The 18201-nt window shown below is 46.5% G+C and overlaps 2 non-coding genes across 2 annotated transcripts; one reads left to right on the forward strand and one right to left on the reverse strand.

The window, feature by feature from the left end:
• Window positions 1-7633: 7633 nt before the first annotated feature.
• Window positions 7634-7715, reverse strand: TRNAS-GCU (transfer RNA serine (anticodon GCU)). Its single transcript has one exon. It is a non-coding gene; the product is annotated as a tRNA-Ser (tRNA).
• A 718-nt stretch (window positions 7716-8433) lies between these two features.
• TRNAP-CGG (transfer RNA proline (anticodon CGG)) lies at window positions 8434-8505 on the forward strand. Its single transcript has one exon. It is a non-coding gene; the product is annotated as a tRNA-Pro (tRNA).
• Window positions 8506-18201: the final 9696 nt, after the last annotated feature.

Below are 18201 nucleotides of genomic sequence, written 5' to 3' on the forward strand. Positions count from 1 at the left end.
GGACCTGGTCTCCTGTGTCCTGTACCACTCAGAGGAGTCTTCAGATCCCTCCTTGCTGCCAGGATTTGATGGGTACCCCCCCACTGACCTAACTGGGCAGAGGTTTTCAGGATGTCCTTAATGGGCCTACTCTCCTGGGGTTCCCCATCAAATCGCACTGTGCTTGGGTGCCCATACCCGGATGCCCGCCCCTCCATTCCTGGGTGGTACTGGCCTATGAGCCCCATGCTTCTGGCTGGATAGTAATCTGCCATCCCTGTGGCCCTGTGCTCATGTGCGCCAGGGGACATGGGGGTGGCAGAGTCCAGGAACTGAGAGAGATAAAGGCCTCTGGTACTAGGGCTCCTGGGGTTATGCTCAGGAGTTTCCCTTTCCCAGCGAACCTCATCTCTATCCGCCCCTGCTCCCTGTTGCAATGCAAGAGCCTGCGCCTTCAGTTCCTCAGTTAAGGCCTTACTAGACTCTATCAGTCTCTCCTGCATCGCTACCTGTTGTTGGAGTCTATCATTGTGCTGGCAGAGAGCCTCCTTCTCTCTCTGCGTTTCCTGATTGGTCCTGGAGCACTGGGCCAGTCTTTGCTGCAAGAGGGTTACCTCCTGAGCTGTGTCCCTATTGGCCTGCTCCTTTCTTGCCAGAGCATCCTCCACCTTCCTGGTGTGCTCTAACAAGTTATGGTGTTCTTTTTGGAGGTCACCCAGTCCCTGGAGGGCCAGGTGATTTTCTTCTATTTTCCTTTTTAAGTGGCAGACTTCCTGGCCTAAGGTATCCCTTTCCTGACTAAGAGCCTGCATCTGTACCGCCAGGTCGTCCCTTTGCCTTTGGAAGGCACCAGCTTTCTGGCGCTCCTGATCAAACTCTGCCTGGGTATCCAGGTCTTTCAGGATCAGTTTATTGCTCTCCTCTTTCTCCCTATCTAGGTGGCTTTGCAGGGTGACTAAATGCACAGCACATGCCCTATTGAAGTCTAACTGTTGCTCCAGCTTTTTCTGGCTCTGCAGTAGGGAGTCCAAACCTTCTTGGTACTCCTTCTGCAAGGCCATAAATCTGGTATCCTGGTCAGCCTTTTCCTGTTGCAGGATGTCCATATCCCTCTTTATTTTAATGATGTGCTGTCTACTCTCATTTTCTGACTCCTGGCTCCCCTGCAGCCTCTGCTCAGAAGAGACCAGGTCAGATTGGACCTTCTCTAACGCCATCTGTCGCCTATTCGCCAGATCTTGGCTTTCAGTACATTTATCCTGCATGTCTCCCATATATAGGTACAGGTATGCCGCTATCCTAACCATCTTGTCTTGTTCATCCTTAGCTTTAGGAGCCATGTATAGTTCACTCAGGGCCACATGTAAGGGACCCTGATCTCTTCATATATCTGACCCTGTTTCCGTGACCTGTTGCGTGATGGCCTGCAACCAGACCATGCGGTCTTGGTGAGTCCACTCACCTCTCACAAATAACTCATGTAAGAAGTGCTCTCTGGCTATTTTCATGTCTACTAAGGTCGTCATTCTGGAATTTGAGTTCCTTCCTGACTTACAGAAGTTTGTATTTTATTTTTGCAAAACAGACCTTTTCCTTAGAGCGTTCCTTTGAGGAGTGCTTTACAGCGTAACACAGCGTGGTGATCCGACCGGATATGTGTATCTGGTCAGCTGGCACACTGGTACACAAATGGTAGATCTAACCCAAACGTCCCGCTCGAGCCCCCAATATGTAAGAGGATTCAATTCAACACTACAGCTAAGTCAACGCCTAGTCTAGAATACTGAATGAAAACCCTTATTGATATATCTTTATGTCCAGTTCATGCGTTCTGGATGACTACCCCTATATATTACACCCCTCTCTTGGAATCCCCCTGACCCCACTGAGCCAAGAAGTAGTTCTGTTTTGCAAGTTAGAAGGTTTATTTGATAATTTAAACAATAGATATATATATATCACACTTTATAATAAATTAATAATTGAATATCACACTTAATCTGAGCAGTAATCAATAATGGATAGTCTGGCACTAGCACACTTGTGAATAGGAACAGAAGAATAAGGTGGTAGAGAATACTTTATATAAGTTCAGATGGATGTGATGTTGAATGAAAATGCAATACAGAAAATACTCAATATGATTTCAACAAAACAATGTAATCACTTTTCTCTGGCAATCCCCTCCCCCCTTTATGCAATGCAAGGAAATGGAAAGAAAGCACACAGTTCTCAGAAATGCAATCAAATGTAATTCAGTTCACCCCAGCAAGCTTAGACTACAGAAGTTTGAAACACAGGCCCAAAATGCTTTTATATGTGATAGCAATATATTGGAAAACGTGCTAAAATGCTGTTAATTCCCTCTAGAGGTTCAGGGTGAGTGGTATCTAGTTAATATTAGTCCAGGCTCACTCTAGCAATGATTCAGGGATGGTTCCTAAGAGGCAAACGAATTTTTAGCAAGGAAGGCAAGGAAGCTGCTGTTTTCACACGTGGAGAAATTTGCAAATCGCGGCAAATTCGCGAGTGCGTTTTTCGCGATTGCGGCAAAAGTCTATGGAATAGGAATGCGGTTCTAGGTTCCGTGAAAAGCCAAGATTCCCAGCTTTCAGAGGAAAGTTACTGCAAGTTTCTAAGACAAACGGTCACGGAGATATGAGCGATATGGTAAAGGTCGTTTTTCAGATTTGAAATTTTAAAAGTTCAAAGTGACAAGTGACAGCTAGCAACTAGAAATGACAGGTGACAGCTTTACAAAATGACAGGTGACAGTTAGGAGGCAGTTCCACTTAGATTAAAATAGATTGAATTATATTATTTTAACTAAGAGATTGGTTCTGCACAGTTCTGCTAGGTACTCACAATATATTTTTGAAATAAATGGGCCTCGCCACGGATCTGGTCAGGTTTTCTTCACTCGCCACGGACGGTCTCTGCGCACAGCGGTCTGGGTCAGCTCTCTGGTTCTGATCAGGTCTGTGGGTCCGGATACAGCGGTCTCCGGTTCAGCTGGTCTCTCTCTGGATACAACACTGCTCTCTGGCAAATGGCAAGAGTTCTTGCAAAGAATTCAAACAGCTCGCCTGGCTGTGATAATGGCAATGATTTGAGGCCTGCTAAAGAGGGATTTAGCTTGTAGTTGACCTCTCTGCTACAAATTCTGAAGTAAAGTCTTGGTCTCTGAAGGTGGATAGATTGAAGTCTCTATGTTGGCTCTCTGGAGGTTGATGGAGGTAAAGTATGGATTTTCCCGGCAGAGCGTCCCGGAGCAGATGGAATAGAATGTCCCTCTCTGTCCTGACTGTCTGCTTTTATGTGTTTTGAAAATGGGTGGAAAGGCTAGCTTCCTAGGCCCTACCCCTCTCCACTTGTCATTGGCCACTTCATCCTCTTCCCCTTGATTGGGGGAATGAAAAGAAGTGTCATCATGATGAGGTCTGTTTATGGTACAGAGAACCCACCCCTGTCAAATTACACACAATCTATATTTGATCAAAAAGACATATTTCATAGCTACACAGTGGTTTGAAATTACATGCACCCATCATGCATATGACATGAGATATACTCTGTTCAAATCTGCTCTTCCTGAGAGCTTGCATTGAGAAATGGCAACATATTTCACTTTTTGGTCAGGTTACCAATATCAGATTCTTACTCAAATGTACCCAAATCTGTGCAAGGCATGCAGGCATTAATTGATGAAGTATCAGACTTTTCACATGCAGACATTTTAAGTAATACCCTCTTAACTGCTAGTTTTCCCCCAGATCATGCCACCGGTTCTAAAAACCTCTTAAAATGTGGGCAGAAAAATCACAAGAATTATGGTATCATTTATAAAATTTTCACAAGTCCGCTCTATGAATGATCCATCTTTTTCTAAAACCATATTCTGGCTACAGGGGTGTGGTTTCCCAAGTCACATGGTGTAGAAACCAGTTTGTCCAGTTTCTGCCAGGCTCAGAGGCCCTGCCCCTCACAGTTTCTGCCAAGAGGAAGCCATTTTTATGACCCCTGCAATAAACCATCTGCCTGGGCCCCGGAAAGCCCATTGTTCAAGAGGAAGCCATTTATGGCCACTTCAATAAACCCTCTGCCTGGGTCCTATGTTTAGTCTCTAGCAGTCCCTTGGTAATTCAATCAGAGAAGTGTCATATCCCTTTTGGTGGGAACAGCAAAAGGCAGCTAGGCCTGGGAACACAGCTGTTGTGCAAGTCTCAACTCCTGTCGGGGGTAGCTGGTGGGCAGAATTCAGTTCCTTAAGCCAGGCCCCAGCTAATGTCACTTTTAGTTACCCAGTTTTCTGCATTCAAATAAAACTAACCATTTTTACATATGCAGCTAGAATGCTGATTCTAACTTTAAAACTATGACATTTAAACAATTGCAACCTATGTGACACTCAAAAGTAGGTCACTCATTTCTTTTAAAGATTTTGGTTTTTAGTGTCTTTCAGTCCAAATTTACTTAAACTGCTGAAATCCACAGCTCAGCCAGTCTTGTTATAAACCTTCAAGTCACTTCAGAATATAACTTTACATTGTATCCACCTCTCAGTAAGTCTTTCTTTGGCCTGCTTTGGGTTCATCTATTCAGTTTTACACAAAAAGAAAAAAGGTCTGGTGTTGTTTTAAAACACCGGCTTTCTGATAGTGGTGAGTACTGGTAATGCAACCATTTTGGGGATTTTTCTTGGATTGATGCATTCCAAACAGGAATGGTTCTTACATGGTTGTAAATCCTTGCTTAACCTTGTTTTTATGGGGCTCCTTACAGTAAGATGGTTATGTGGAACCCCACAAAAGGGTTGAATCTTTAAAGTGGTCCAATGAGCCACGATTTCAGCAACTTTTTGACATCAGTAACAGTGGATTTTGTTAACAAAGATCTTTCTTTACACTGGTGTGTGGCAAGTTAGGTAACCATTTTGGGTGTGCGCACAAACTGCGTGGTTCTCCTGGATTCTGGCGCACTTGTGGGCTTTTTGGCCATCTTGGATTTTCTAAGCCCACAGCACCAAATGTTGCAGCATGATAGCTCAAACGTGGGTCAGGACATCCAACAGCACCTACCAACATTCACCTCAAAGGACTGTTTTGAGCCAGTCGAGTCAACTTAAGTGGCAATCGACTGCACCATGGACAGTTGTTACCCCGCAGTCGCTTAAAGACATCTGAGATGACTCGACCAGTGCTTCAGAACTTTGACATATAAATGTTCACCCTCCTCGGCACTTTAAGTACATTAGTATTCAGTTTGCATACTCTCTGTGGGCACTCAGCACATCTGCTCCGTGTTCTTTGTTTTCCAGCTTTCCTTGCCACGTCATTCGTTTCTCGAAGCTGGGTCCTGTGTTGTGTCTCAGTGTTCTGTTTGTCTGTGCCTGCTGATCTGGCGCTATTTCGATTATCCTATCGTCTCAGGTACATATGCCTAAGCTCGGGGGTCCCACTCTTCGCACAGAGGGTTAGTAGACACCTGCGCCCTGCGTGTTCTCCACAACTGCACTCTGCCGCCTCAGCATGCGTTCCTTGACACAAAGTATCCATCCCTTCTCAGAGTTTCTGTCTGAGTCTGCCAGCCATTTGCAGTTCAGCTCCTCCTGACACACTGTAGCTGCTGTTATCTTCTAACCTCTTCATGTGGGCTCTGGTGCGGCTTCCCCTTGAGATCAAGGCTCTGTTTCGATTCAAACGCGCTGCGTGAATTCTCCTTTCCTTTGTTATAGGCTAGGGGCCATTTTGTTGCACTCGCCCGCAACACCATCCAAACTTTTCTTCCGTGTTCTGGCCTGCATGCAAGTCTCATCTGGGTTTTCAGCACTATGTGCCCGGCATATTCATGCTGCTGTGGCTTCCGTTTTACTGTTCATATCTTGTTTATTATACCTATTCAGCATCCGGATCTTCATCGGATCAGCAGAAGCTCCGAGATACAGGTCTTTTACGTGGCCATGTAGCCACGCCCCCTTCCTTTAGCTTTTTATCTTTCCAAAGTGGGTCACTAAAATGAGGAGCATTGAACAGGGCAGTGCTATACAAATGCATGACTGCTATGTATGTAGGTGTTATGTATGGAAAAGTGAATGTGTTGTTCCTGTTCTACATACATCCTCTTGCTTCAAAATAGAGTGCATTGTGCCTTGTTTTTACAATTCATTTTGTGAGATTTGTCCGGTCAACGTTCACGTGAGACTTGCTGATTGTGTTGTGCTTCAGTGCTCGGATGAGAATGGCCTAGTGTTTCTAGCATTCACAAGGCAGTTCTGTGACACTGGCTCACTGTTTTTGTGGGTCATTATGTGAGTCAGACCTGGTGTTTCAGGGAGCAATTGTGAGATTGGTGGTGTCTTGGTGAAGCATTGCGTAATAATCTTAAGAATTGATCCATTTTTAGTTTTGGCTGTTGGGTGCACTGAAGAACCACCTATTACCTGAATTGATTGCATTGGAGTAAAGCTAATTGAGCAATGTCAGAAGGGACACATGGCTTGTGGATGTTATTTATTTATTTACCGACCCAGTGACTGCCCATGGCCAGGCTAATCTCTATGCAGCCATTCGGGTCACCACTACCTGCCCTCATCGCCCAATATACATCATCCAAGCAGTAACAGCAAACGTGGTGATGCGAGTGACTGCCATTATTTCAAAGTATTCTTAAGAGTTAATTGCTTAACTGTAGCTATAACTGTGCTGCTGGTTTAATAAGATTGTCTTAAACAAGTGTGCGTTCAGCCACTTTTTAAACCAGTATGTGTGTCCTTTCAATAAAGTCCTGTTAAAAACAAAAAAATAAAATGCTAAAACTATTGGCTTTGCCAATGCGTGTCTTTTTTTGAATCGTGCACAGGGACCTCCTGTCACATGCGCCCGTACACTGCGGGCGTTGCCAGAGGAGCCGGCGGTTGTCGGCGTGTTGCTGTTGGGCTGCATTTTATTTCCACATGTGATCCGCTGTGGCACACTCAGGGATTCAGGGCGCGTGCCGGCACCAAGCGGGACCTCGCCGGCGATTCCGACGATGGTCGGGCATGACCCAACCAGCAACGCACACCGACAGGTAATTACATAACCAGGAACTTCGGTGGAATTACATAACTGATCTTCCCACAAACCCTAAACAATATTAGCAGCTCCTTCCGCAATGCCCACGAATTCAAGAAATGTCTGAATGCATTTGTAGCGTGACTGATGTGTAGGGCCCTTATTTATCCTCGGGGATTCTGCTAATTGTAATTGTAACAGCAATGCTAATTGTAATTACTGGTCAGCAACACTTGTACTGAATCCGGCCAGGGCCAAACTCCGCCTTTCATCCTTACCAAACACTGTGGGTGAGAAGATGACTGAGGCTTCGTAGTGCTGTGTAAAAGCAAATTAGTACTATTATAAGCACTAAGAAATTACCAATAATGAAAATAAATTACCCTTGAGTGGGATGGTAATTTTCGGAGAATTGAGGCAGCTTGTACTGGTATCAGTCGTTCCCTCTCCCTGCACACTGGTGTATGTTTTGGCATCACAGAATGATTAGCGTTCATCTGTCAGGGAAGGACAAAGAAAGATCCGTAACATTGTAGTAAATTAGATATTATTTTTTTTGGTAAACACCACCACCAATATTTAAAACGTGTGAAGAAAACGGACGACGAGGATGGGATTCGAACCCACGCGTGCAGAGCACAATGGATTAGCAGTCCATCGCCTTAACCACTCGGCCACCTCGTCTGCACAGGACACGCCAGAAGCTTTAACTTTTTATCAGTGAAGAAGAGCTGTCCTGTGTGACTGGACCTGAATTACTTTTACTGCACACCACAGCTAGCTCTGAGCTGTGGGACATAGTGCTGCATTCTGGCCGGGCAAACTTGACGAGCAAAAGTATGATATTATATTCACTCATTAACTACTACCATTCCTGCCTTCCCGTGTTATCATTTACACGAAATCAAGGAAAGCCTCCGCTCCACGTCCCACGGGCGAATCATGGCTCTTTTAACCGGAGTCAGGAACAGATGTGCTCAATAGATCAATGGCCTGTTTCATTTCACCAGGAAGAGGGGTGTGGCTAGACTTGTCACCTGGAAGAGAGGCGTGGCTAGACCTGTCACCGGAAGAGGGGTGGCCACGCCCCTTAGAGGCAATGATGTCACTTACCAGGTCATTGCAGGGTCATCATACCACTCACACTCAGAGGAACTGATGCTACAGACCATGTCACTGTGGCAAAAGGCTGTGAATGACCATTTCACTATAAGGCAGTGATGCCCTAAACCTAGTACTGTTACTGGAGGGAACTGTTAGCACTAACCCCATGGAAAAAAATACTTTTGCTTGACTGGCTCTAAGACTTTAAGACTAAAACCTAAACAACAGCAACCCAGTTGCATCACAAGCTAGATATGGAGTGACAAGGACACATGATGGCAGGTGCTCATTGTGCATTGGCTCGTTGGTCTAGGGGTATGATTCTCGCTTCGGGTGCGAGAGGTCCCGGGTTCAAATCCCGGACGAGCCCTTTTTTTTAACTCCACAAAATGAATACTTATGTATTTTATGTTATTTGACCTCAACACTTTTGATCACATTAATGCCTCTGCATAGCGGAAATAAAGCAAAGCTCCTTTATAGTTCTAAATAAAATAAATTACATCGTTGTGAGGTCTCGGACATAAGGTTCACGCCCACCTCAGGTTTACGGTCAGTCGACATGTTCTTAAAATGATATGTGTCTGATTTTGCGACTTCACGTAGCTATGTATGCCAATGAACAATGGGTACAAACTTCATAAGACGTTTCCTGAAACCCTGTTTGTAAGGTTTGCACAAAGCAAGCAACTAAAAATACAATATCAGGTTAAAAACAGCTCACACTGAAGCGAGGAGGTTTCCCAACCCTGGAATATTGGACACAGTGAAAAAACACTGTCTAAAGCGCTCCCAGTGACACCTCCCAAAATGAAGCCTGTTTTTAAAAAATGGTTTGGGTTAATCTAGGGAGAGCAGCTCAATAGGAAAAGTCATTGAAAATACTGTATTTCTTGTAAATTAAAATGTAAAAATGTGTTATTTACTGCTTTTGTTTTGTAACTTGGTCTTATATAGGGAGCCGTCGGCCAATTATGGTTACTTCTTGGCGCTAGATTATGTAGAAGAGGGGCTGGGGGGCTTTAGTGGGGCAGGGGCTTTACTGGGGGGAAGAGGAGGCGCGAAGTGCAAATCCTGCATGTCAGGCGCAGATCCTGAAGTACCCGTGGTGTGTGTGCCAGTGAGATTCTAGGTGAGTTGGGCATGTGTGGGTTGTGTTGACGTATGGGCCCCCGGTGTGTTGCTCTCTTACATCCTGATTCATCCTAGGAGCCAGGGAATGCAAACCATAGAACTGATATTGTGGGGTGAGTCCAGGCAGGGCCGGCCTTAGCGGCCCCCCAGGTGACCGTCTGGGGGGTCCTGCCATTTGCCCCCCGCCACGCCAGCACAGGGGAGTATTTCAAGTTCTCCCCCTAGCTGGCGTGATGGGAGAAGACATAGCAGGCACCCTATTCAAATTAAATGTGCTGCGCTCTCGGGAGCTGGGCGCAGTTTCATAACAATAGGGCGCTGATGCTTTCACATCAGCGCCTATTAAAAAATGTGTCCCAAACCCCCCCTCCCCGTCCCACAGGACCAAGGGGGCAGAAGGGGCACATTTTGCTGCCCGGAGCTGCCACCATTAAGGCCAGCCCTGAGTCCAGGGCCAGCTGAAGATGTGTTGGGCTCCTGGGGGCTCATTTCAAAATGGTGTTGTTGGGGGTGGGGGGCGGTGCATGCCTAAAGCTAGGAAAACAAGTCTGACGTACCTGTGGGGTGCATAGACTATAATGGAGAGATACAGGACTGGAGTGTGGAGGGTGAGTATCTACATAGTATGACAGGACAGGGTTATTAGCCTCTGCCCCGAACAAAGAAAGGCAGCCAGCGAGGAGCTGAAACAAGAAATTCCTCTGAACAGCTCTCTTTGTCAGCAAAGTGCTAATGTAGTGAAAACCGGTATGAAAAGGCAGTGAGGTTATAAGAACATGGCTTTATAATATAAGTCCCATGGGCGCTGACAACCTGAGGGCACTGCAACGTCAGCCTGTGGGGTTTTGCTTTGTAATATGCATGACAACATTGGAGCAGCAGCTCAGGCCCCCTCAGGTTCGCGACCTATTTCAACTGAAAGAGCACAAAGGCTGTTGCACCGTCCTTTGGTATATCTGCTGTGGGAAAGTGCCCCCAAGTGTCCCTATTCCACGTAGGAGTGTAACAAAATGACATTTGCTCTGCAGGAGCATAAGGATGGGCAGTGGCTAATCCACCTGCTCAGCTTCCACACTTCTGCAAACGGAGAGTGAGCCCCATCATAAAGGTAACAGAGGAACAGCCAAGAGATGTACCTCCAACACCTTGTATGGTACGTGGGTCGAGGGAAGGCTATACTCTCAGGATGGGTATGAATGAGATCCAGTAAACAGCAGAGTATAACAGTCCAAAGGGAAGGAATGTAGAACCAAGGTTCTATAAAAATACATAGGGCCTCATTACGACCCTGGCGCTAATGGGTTAACGGCGCTGTGAAAGGCTGCGGCGCCGTTAACCCATTAGCGCCTAATTACAAGGTCCCTTTGCAGGACCCGACCTTAACGGTTAGACCAGCCGTTAAAGTAGGGACCCGCAATTTGCGGTACCGTACTTAGCGCCTTCACCATTCCTATTATGCCCTATGGGGAAAAAATCGGAATGGGGAAGGGCCATGGGGAAATGGGGAAATACCGCCCCGCCAACCCTGGAATGGAGCGGTATTCCCCATTTCACCATGGCGGACACGTTACGATACCGGCACCAACCATGGTGCTAATAGCGCCATGGTTTAGCGCCGGTATCGTAATGAGGGCCATAAACTTAAATTAAACCCATCAATGAGCAAACAATTATTAAAATCATTATGTAAACCCACCCCTGTAAGAGAGAACACAGAATATGCAAAGGCAGAAAGATGCAGCACACTGGGTGATAAATACAGCGGTGGAAAGACAAAAAGCAACCAGCAAAAGAGTTAAAAAGGATATGTCTTTCATGTTCAAAAGTGACCTAACCAGTCTCTAGGACCCAAAGATGGACCACAGGGACAGTTAGAGGTCAATAGTAACATTCCATTGTTCTTAGGTAGCTCAACAGCATTGCTGTGGTTTTGGTCAAAGCAAGTTCAGGTGTGGCGGGTCGTGTTGTGTGAAGCGGCACGCTGGTGTCTAGTCAGTTGTAACTGGGATTGCGATGTGTGTCGAACATTGTGTTCTGGTTGTGCCGTTCGGATGGCTCACCAGTGTCGAATTGGGAGTTGAGGAGTTTCGAGATGTTGTTAATTGCTGGTTCAAGTCGGTGAGTGGTGCGATTGTCCGGCGGTTCAAGTCGATGTCTGTCAGTGCGATTCAGTAAACTTGGTGAGCAGATGCAGGGTTCGAAGAGACGATGGTTTGATTTTGGTCCACAGCGGCAAGCTTGTTGCTCAAGCAGAACAAGTGACAGGCTCTGCTTGGCATGATGTTGCAGGAAGCCGGTGTGACAGGTGTTATGCAGCTATAGTTTGAGTTTGATGGAGTGTCAAAAGCAGCACATGCAGTCCCCGCTGGTTGTAATACGGTGAGCATGGGTTAGTTTGACCGGTTCAATGCAGCAGAACAAGAAGCCTTGCCCGATTTGGTCGTTGAGATAAGGTGAGATCCACCAAAGGGGCACTAGGGCATGATGAGTCAATTCAGGGTCTCCTTTCCCAGCTTTGGGAGGGTTGGTGCCAAGTGGCAGGTCTTGATGCTCAGCGAGAGTCACTCAGAATGTACCCTGGGAGTGACCAGGGAACAGAGCTTGCTTTAGCCTTGGACTGCATCTTCTTAACCCTAGTGATAGAGAGCTTTGGGAAGATCAACTCTCCCAAAACATGTCCAAATTAATTGTTCTGAAGGTGCTTTCCGAGAGTGAATCCAAAAAGGAATGGGAGGCCCATTTTTAAAGGAAAAATGCAACAGAAGTGTGAGGCTTTCGACCATCTGCACAGTGGGTGTGCACACTGCTGGGTTTTTTTGAAATTTTTAAATGAATTGAAGGATGGTAGATCAACCTCTCGAAATTGTATGAGGCTAGTCTTCACTCATTTTCCAATGCTCAACACATGACGTACACGTAGCCCTGTGTACTCTGAGTAGACAGAGCCCATAAGCGTAGTCTGCCCTGTCATATATTTAGTTGGGATATGACAGGAGGATTACACAATTCATCTCCAGAAGGGGGAGGACCACACCTTCACTCTGCCATGGCCAGCCTCATTAACTAAGAAAGGCTAAATTGATCTGGCCTGTACTTTTGTTGGTCCATACAGCTGGTGGCAGCAATTCACATACCTTTCAGAGGGTAATTCAAACAGCACCACATGGAACCTGGCTGCAGAGGCTAACATAGGAGACAGGAAACCCAACAATATTTCATATGCAACTTTGACAACCTGAAGCCAATTCCCATCCTCAGTATCGATTGACTCTGAACTGTCATGTTTGGGACTGCCAGTTTACAGTAGTCATCCTCACAGGGAGGCCCTATTCATAAGGTACAAGAATGTGGTTTGCTTGAGACAGAGTGTCTGGACTGGTCTTGCCACAGCTTCAAGGGAGACCTGCCACTTTAATCAGTAACCATAGAGAGCTCCATTATCCATAGAAACCCTTTGATCCACAACAGGCAGCAGGATGGGTGAGACTTAGTATTACATGTTTCCACCCCTTTACTTTTTCTGTTGCAAAACACTCTGGTTATGAGCTCACCCAAACAGGGGATTGTTGGTGGGGACCCACGATTGGTTCGTTAAGGTAGGCTTCACCGACACCAATCCCAGAGAACAGAGGGAGATACTGAATCCAGAGGAGCCTCCCTCCAGCAGCTCCAGAACTGGTAGCCAGCCAGCACAGGGTGTGCCCTTCTAGGATCTACAGCAAGCCTTCTCAGTGGGAAGTGGCAGAGAGTCGTTGCACCCAAAACCATGTACAAGGGAGCTGCTTGCAATACACTCCCAGATTTGAGCGGCTTGCCTTAAAGGACGACACAAGCCCAGTGAAGAAGCTTGGAGTAGTGCATCGATGAGCACCTACCAACATTCACCTCAAAGGACTGTTTTGAGCCAGTCGAGTCGTCTTAAGTGGCAATCGACTGCACCATGGACAGTTGTTACCCCGCAGTCGCTTAAAGACATCTGAGATGACTCGACCAGTGCTTCAGAACTTTGACATATAAATGTTCACCCTCCTCGGCACTTTAAGTACATTAGTACTCAGTTTGCATACTCTCTGTGGGCACTCAGCACATCTGCTCCGTGTTCTTTGTTTTCCAGCTTTCCTTGCCACGTCATTCGTTTCTCGAATCTGGGGCCCGTGTTGCGTTTCAGCGTTCTGCTTGTCTGTGCCTGCTGATCTGGCACAATTTCGCTTCCCCTACCGTCTCAGGTACATATGCCTAAGCTCGGGGGTCCCGCTCTTCGCACAGATGCTTAGTAGACACCTGCGCCCTGCGTGTTCTCCATGACTGCACTCTGCCGCCTCAGCATGCGTTCCTTGACACAAAGTATCCATCGCTTCTCAGAGTTTCTGCCTGAGTCTGCCAGCCATTTGCAGTTCAGCTCATCCTGACACACTGTAGCTGCTGTTATCTTCTAACCTCTTCATGTGGGCTCTGGTGCGGCTTCCCCTTGAGATCACGGCTCTGTTTCGGTTCAAACGCGCTGCGTGGATTCTCCTTTCCTTTGTTCTAGGCTAGGCGCCATTTTGTTGCACTCGCCCGCCACACCATCCAAACTTTTCTTCCGTGTTCTGGCCTGCATGCAAGTGTCATCTGGGTTTTCAGCACTATGTGCCCGGCATATTCATGTTGCTGTGACTTCCATTTTACTGTTCATATCTTGTTTATTATACCTGTTCAGCATTCGGATCTTCATCGGATCAGCAGGAGCTCCGAGATACAGGTCTTTTACGTGGCCATGTAGCCACGCCCCCTTCCTTTAGCTTTTTATCTTTCCAAAGTGGGTCACTAAAATGAGTAGCATTGAACAGGGCAGTGCTATACAAATGCATGACTGCTATGTATGTAGGTGCTATGTATGGAAAAGTGAATGTGTTGTTCCTGTTCTACATACATCCTCTTTCTTCAAAATAGAGTGCATTGTGCCTTGTTTTTACCATTAATTTTTTGAGATTGGTCCGGTGAACGATCACGTGAGACTTGCTAATTGTGTTGTGCTTCAGTGCTCGGATGAGAACGGTCTAGTGTTTCTAGCATTCACATTAAGTTCTGTGACACTGGCTCACTATTTTTATGGGTCATTATCTGAGACAGGCCTGGTGTTTCAAGGATCAGTTGTGAGATGGTTGTGTGTGGCTTGGTGAAGCATGGAGTAATAATCTTAAGGGTTGAGCCATTTTTAGTTTTGTCTGTTGGGTGGCACTGAAGCACCACCTATTACCTGAAATGATTGCATTGGCGTAAAGCTAGGAGAGCGATGGGATGTCAGAAGTGCCACAGGGCTTGTGCATGTTATTTACCTACCCAATGACTGCCCATGTCCAGGCTCATCTCTATGCAGCCATTCGGGCCACTACCTGACCCTCATCACCCAAAATACATCATCCTAGGATCTCTTTATCAAGCAGTAAAAGCAAACGTAGTGATGCGAGAGACTGTCATTATTTCAAAGTATTCTTAAGAGTTAATTGCTTAACTGTAGCTATAACTGTGCTGCTGGTGTAATAAGATTGTCTTAAACAAGTGTGTGTTCAGCCACTTTTTTAACCAGTGTGTGTGTCCTTTTAATAAAGTCCAATTAAAAATCCAAAAATAAAATGCTAAAAATATTGGTTTTCACCAGTGCTTGTATTTTTTTTAATCGTACGCAGGGACCTCCTGCAGGTGTTGCCAGAGGAGCCGGCGGTTGTCGGCGTGTTGCTGAAGGGCTGCATTTTATTTCCACATGTGCTCCTCTTTGCACGCCCTGGGACTAAGTTTGCGTGTCCGCACCAAGCGGGACCTCGCCGGCGATTCTGACGATGGTTGGGCATGACCCAAGCAGTAATGTGCACCGACAGGTAATTATATAACCAGGAACTTCTGCGGGATTAAATAACTGATCTTCCTATAAGACTTAACAATATTAGCGGCTCCTTCTGCAATGCCCACGAATTCAAGACATTTCTGAATGCATTTGTAGAATGACTGATGTGTAGGGCCCTTATGTATACTTGGGGCTCTGCCCTCCAACCCCCACATCTCTCATTCCCGCTACTGTCTTTTATTGCACTTCCTTAGGCTCACCCTACCCATGGGGGGGTTGCACTTACGTTCTTCTCTTCTTAGCACTTCACCCTTTGCACTTCGCCATGAGCACCACAGCACCTATCCCTTAGCCACACCCCTCTGCACTTGCACGTTCTGAACACTCACAAGGCATGCTAGGTTCCTCTCATGATTTGTTTGTCTATTAATTCAATCATTTTCTTTGTTTAATTAATTGTCTACTTTCTCCTATCCCCACCCTGTTGACCTGTGGGCGCTTTGAAACAGTTCTGCTCATTGTAATTGTAACAGTAAAGCCAATTGCAACTGCTGGTCATCTAGCACAGCGAGTAGAACGCTCCATCGGACATCTGTACCGAATCCGGCCAGGGCGAAACCCCGCCTTTCATCCTTACCACACACTGTGGGTGATAAGATGCCTGAGGCTTCGTAGTGCTGTGTAAAAGCAAATTAGTATTATTATTAGCACTAATAAATGAAATAAATTTCACTTGAGAGGGATGGTAACTTTCGGAGAATTGAGGCAGCTTTTACTGGTATCAGTCGTTCCCTCTCCCTGAACACTGGTGTAGGTTTTGGCGTCACTGAGTGATTAGCCTTCATCTGTCAGGGAAGGACAAATAAAGATCCGTAGCATTGTAGTAAATTAGACCTTTTTTGTGTAAACACTACCACCTTATTTAAAACGTGTGAAGAAAACAGCCGACGAGGACCCACGCGTGCAGAGCACAATGGATTAGCAGTCCATCGCCTTAACAACTCGGCCACCTCATCTGCACATGACAGGTGAAAAGCTTTAACTTTTTATTAGTGAATCAGTGCTGTCCTGTGTGACTGGAACTGAATCACTCCTACCGCAACCTACAGCACGCTCGGCGCTGTGCGGACACAGTGCTGCATGCTGGCAGGGCAAACGTGACGAGCAAAAGTACCGTTACTATGAATGAAATTATATTCACTCATTCACTACTACCAGGATATCAACACAGCCGCTCCTGCATTCCCGTGTTATAATTTACACGAAATCAAGGAAAGCCTCCGCTCCACGTCCCACGGGCGAATCATGGCTATTTTAACCGGAGTCAGGAACAGATGTGCTCAACAGATCAATGACCGGGTTCATTGCACCGGGAAGAGGGATAAACCTGTCACCAGGAAGAGGGGTGTGACTAAACCTGTCACCAGGAGGCTGGGGTGTGACTAAACCTGTCACCGGAAGAGGGCTGTGACTCAATCTGTCACTGGGAAGAGGGGTGTGACAACCTGTCACCGGGAGGCAGGGTTGTGACTAAACCTGTCACCGGAGAGGACTGTGACTAAACCTATCCCCGGAAGATGGGTGTGGCCGGACCTGTAACTGGGAGATAGTTTTGGTAGGTCACCTGTCACCAGGAGGCAGGGGTGTTTCTGAGAGGCAACTGCGTCACTGTTCCTGACTATTAGACTCGCTAGGAGTCAAAAATGTCACGAAGCCCGACACTGAGAAGCAGTGATAGCACTGACTCTGTCACTGAGAGACAGTAAAGTAACTCACCCCCTCAATAACAGGTAAATGAGCCTGTCACTCAGAGCCAAATAAGTCATTGCTGTCCCGGTGTTTGAGAGGCAGGAATGCCACTGGTGCTTAGAGGGAGTGATGGCACTGACTCTGTCACAGAGCGACAGTAACGGCACCCTGCCCCCCTCCCCCCAACAGCTACAATGAGTTCACTGTTCCTGTCACTGGTGGGCAGTGCTGTCACTGAACTTGTCACTGAGAGCTATTAAAGTGGATGACTTTATCAATGAGAAGCCGAGAGGCCACTGCCCCTGTCAGACAGAGCCACACATACCCCTAACCCTTTCAACGAGAAGCAATACAGTCACTGTCCCTGTCTCCGAGACGCAGGGCTGCCACTGACCCTGTCACTGAGGGACACACGTGCAGCAGAGACGTCCACTGTAAGGCAGTGACGTGTCAGTCCCTGCCTGGAAGGGGTGTCACTAGCTCTGCCATTGAAAGGCACTGATGTCACTGAGAATCAATGCACAGCTGACCCTATCACAGAGAGATGGCGATGAACCTGGCCACACCCCTTAGAGGCAATGATGTCACTTACCAGGTCACTGCAGGATCGTCATTTCACTCACACTCAGAGGAACGGATGCTACTGACCATGTCACTGTGGCAAAAGGCTCCGAATGTCCCTTTCACTACAAGGCAGTGATGCCACTAAACCTAGTACTGTTACTGGAGGGAACTGTTACTACTAACCCAGTCAAAAACTACTTTTACTTGACTGGCTCTTTGACTTAAACAAAACCAACCCAGTTGCATCATATGCTAGATTCGAAGTGACAAGGACACCTGATGTCCAGTACTAGTCATACAGGGGCTAGTTGGTCTAGGCCCTAGGGGCATGATTTTCGCTTCGGGTGTGAGAGGTCCCGGTTCAAATCCCGAAAAAGCCATTTTATTAATTTCATAAAATGAATAAGTATGTAGTTTATGTTATTTGACCTCAACACCTTCTGATCAAATTAATACCTCTGCGTTGCACAAATAAATCAAAGCTCCTTTATATTTCTAAATAATATAAATTACATTGTTGTGAGGTCTCGGACATGTTCACGCCCTTCTCAGGTTCAATATCAGTCAACATGAACCTAAAATGATATATGTCTGATTGTGTGACTTCGCGTAGCTATGTATAACAATGGGTACACATCTTCAAAATAATGTTACCCGAAACCATGTTTGTAAGGGTTGCACAAAGCAAGCGACTGAATAAACTATCCGGTTAAACACAGCGCGCACAGAAGCGAGGAGGTTCCGCAACCCTGGAATATTGGACACGGCGAAAAAACACGTCTAAACGCTCCCAGT

This window comes from Ambystoma mexicanum, chromosome 1p (assembly GCF_040938575.1).
Source record: "Ambystoma mexicanum isolate Mex_15411 chromosome 1p, UKY_AmexF1_1, whole genome shotgun sequence".
NCBI classification, from domain to species: domain Eukaryota; kingdom Metazoa; phylum Chordata; class Amphibia; order Caudata; family Ambystomatidae; genus Ambystoma; species Ambystoma mexicanum.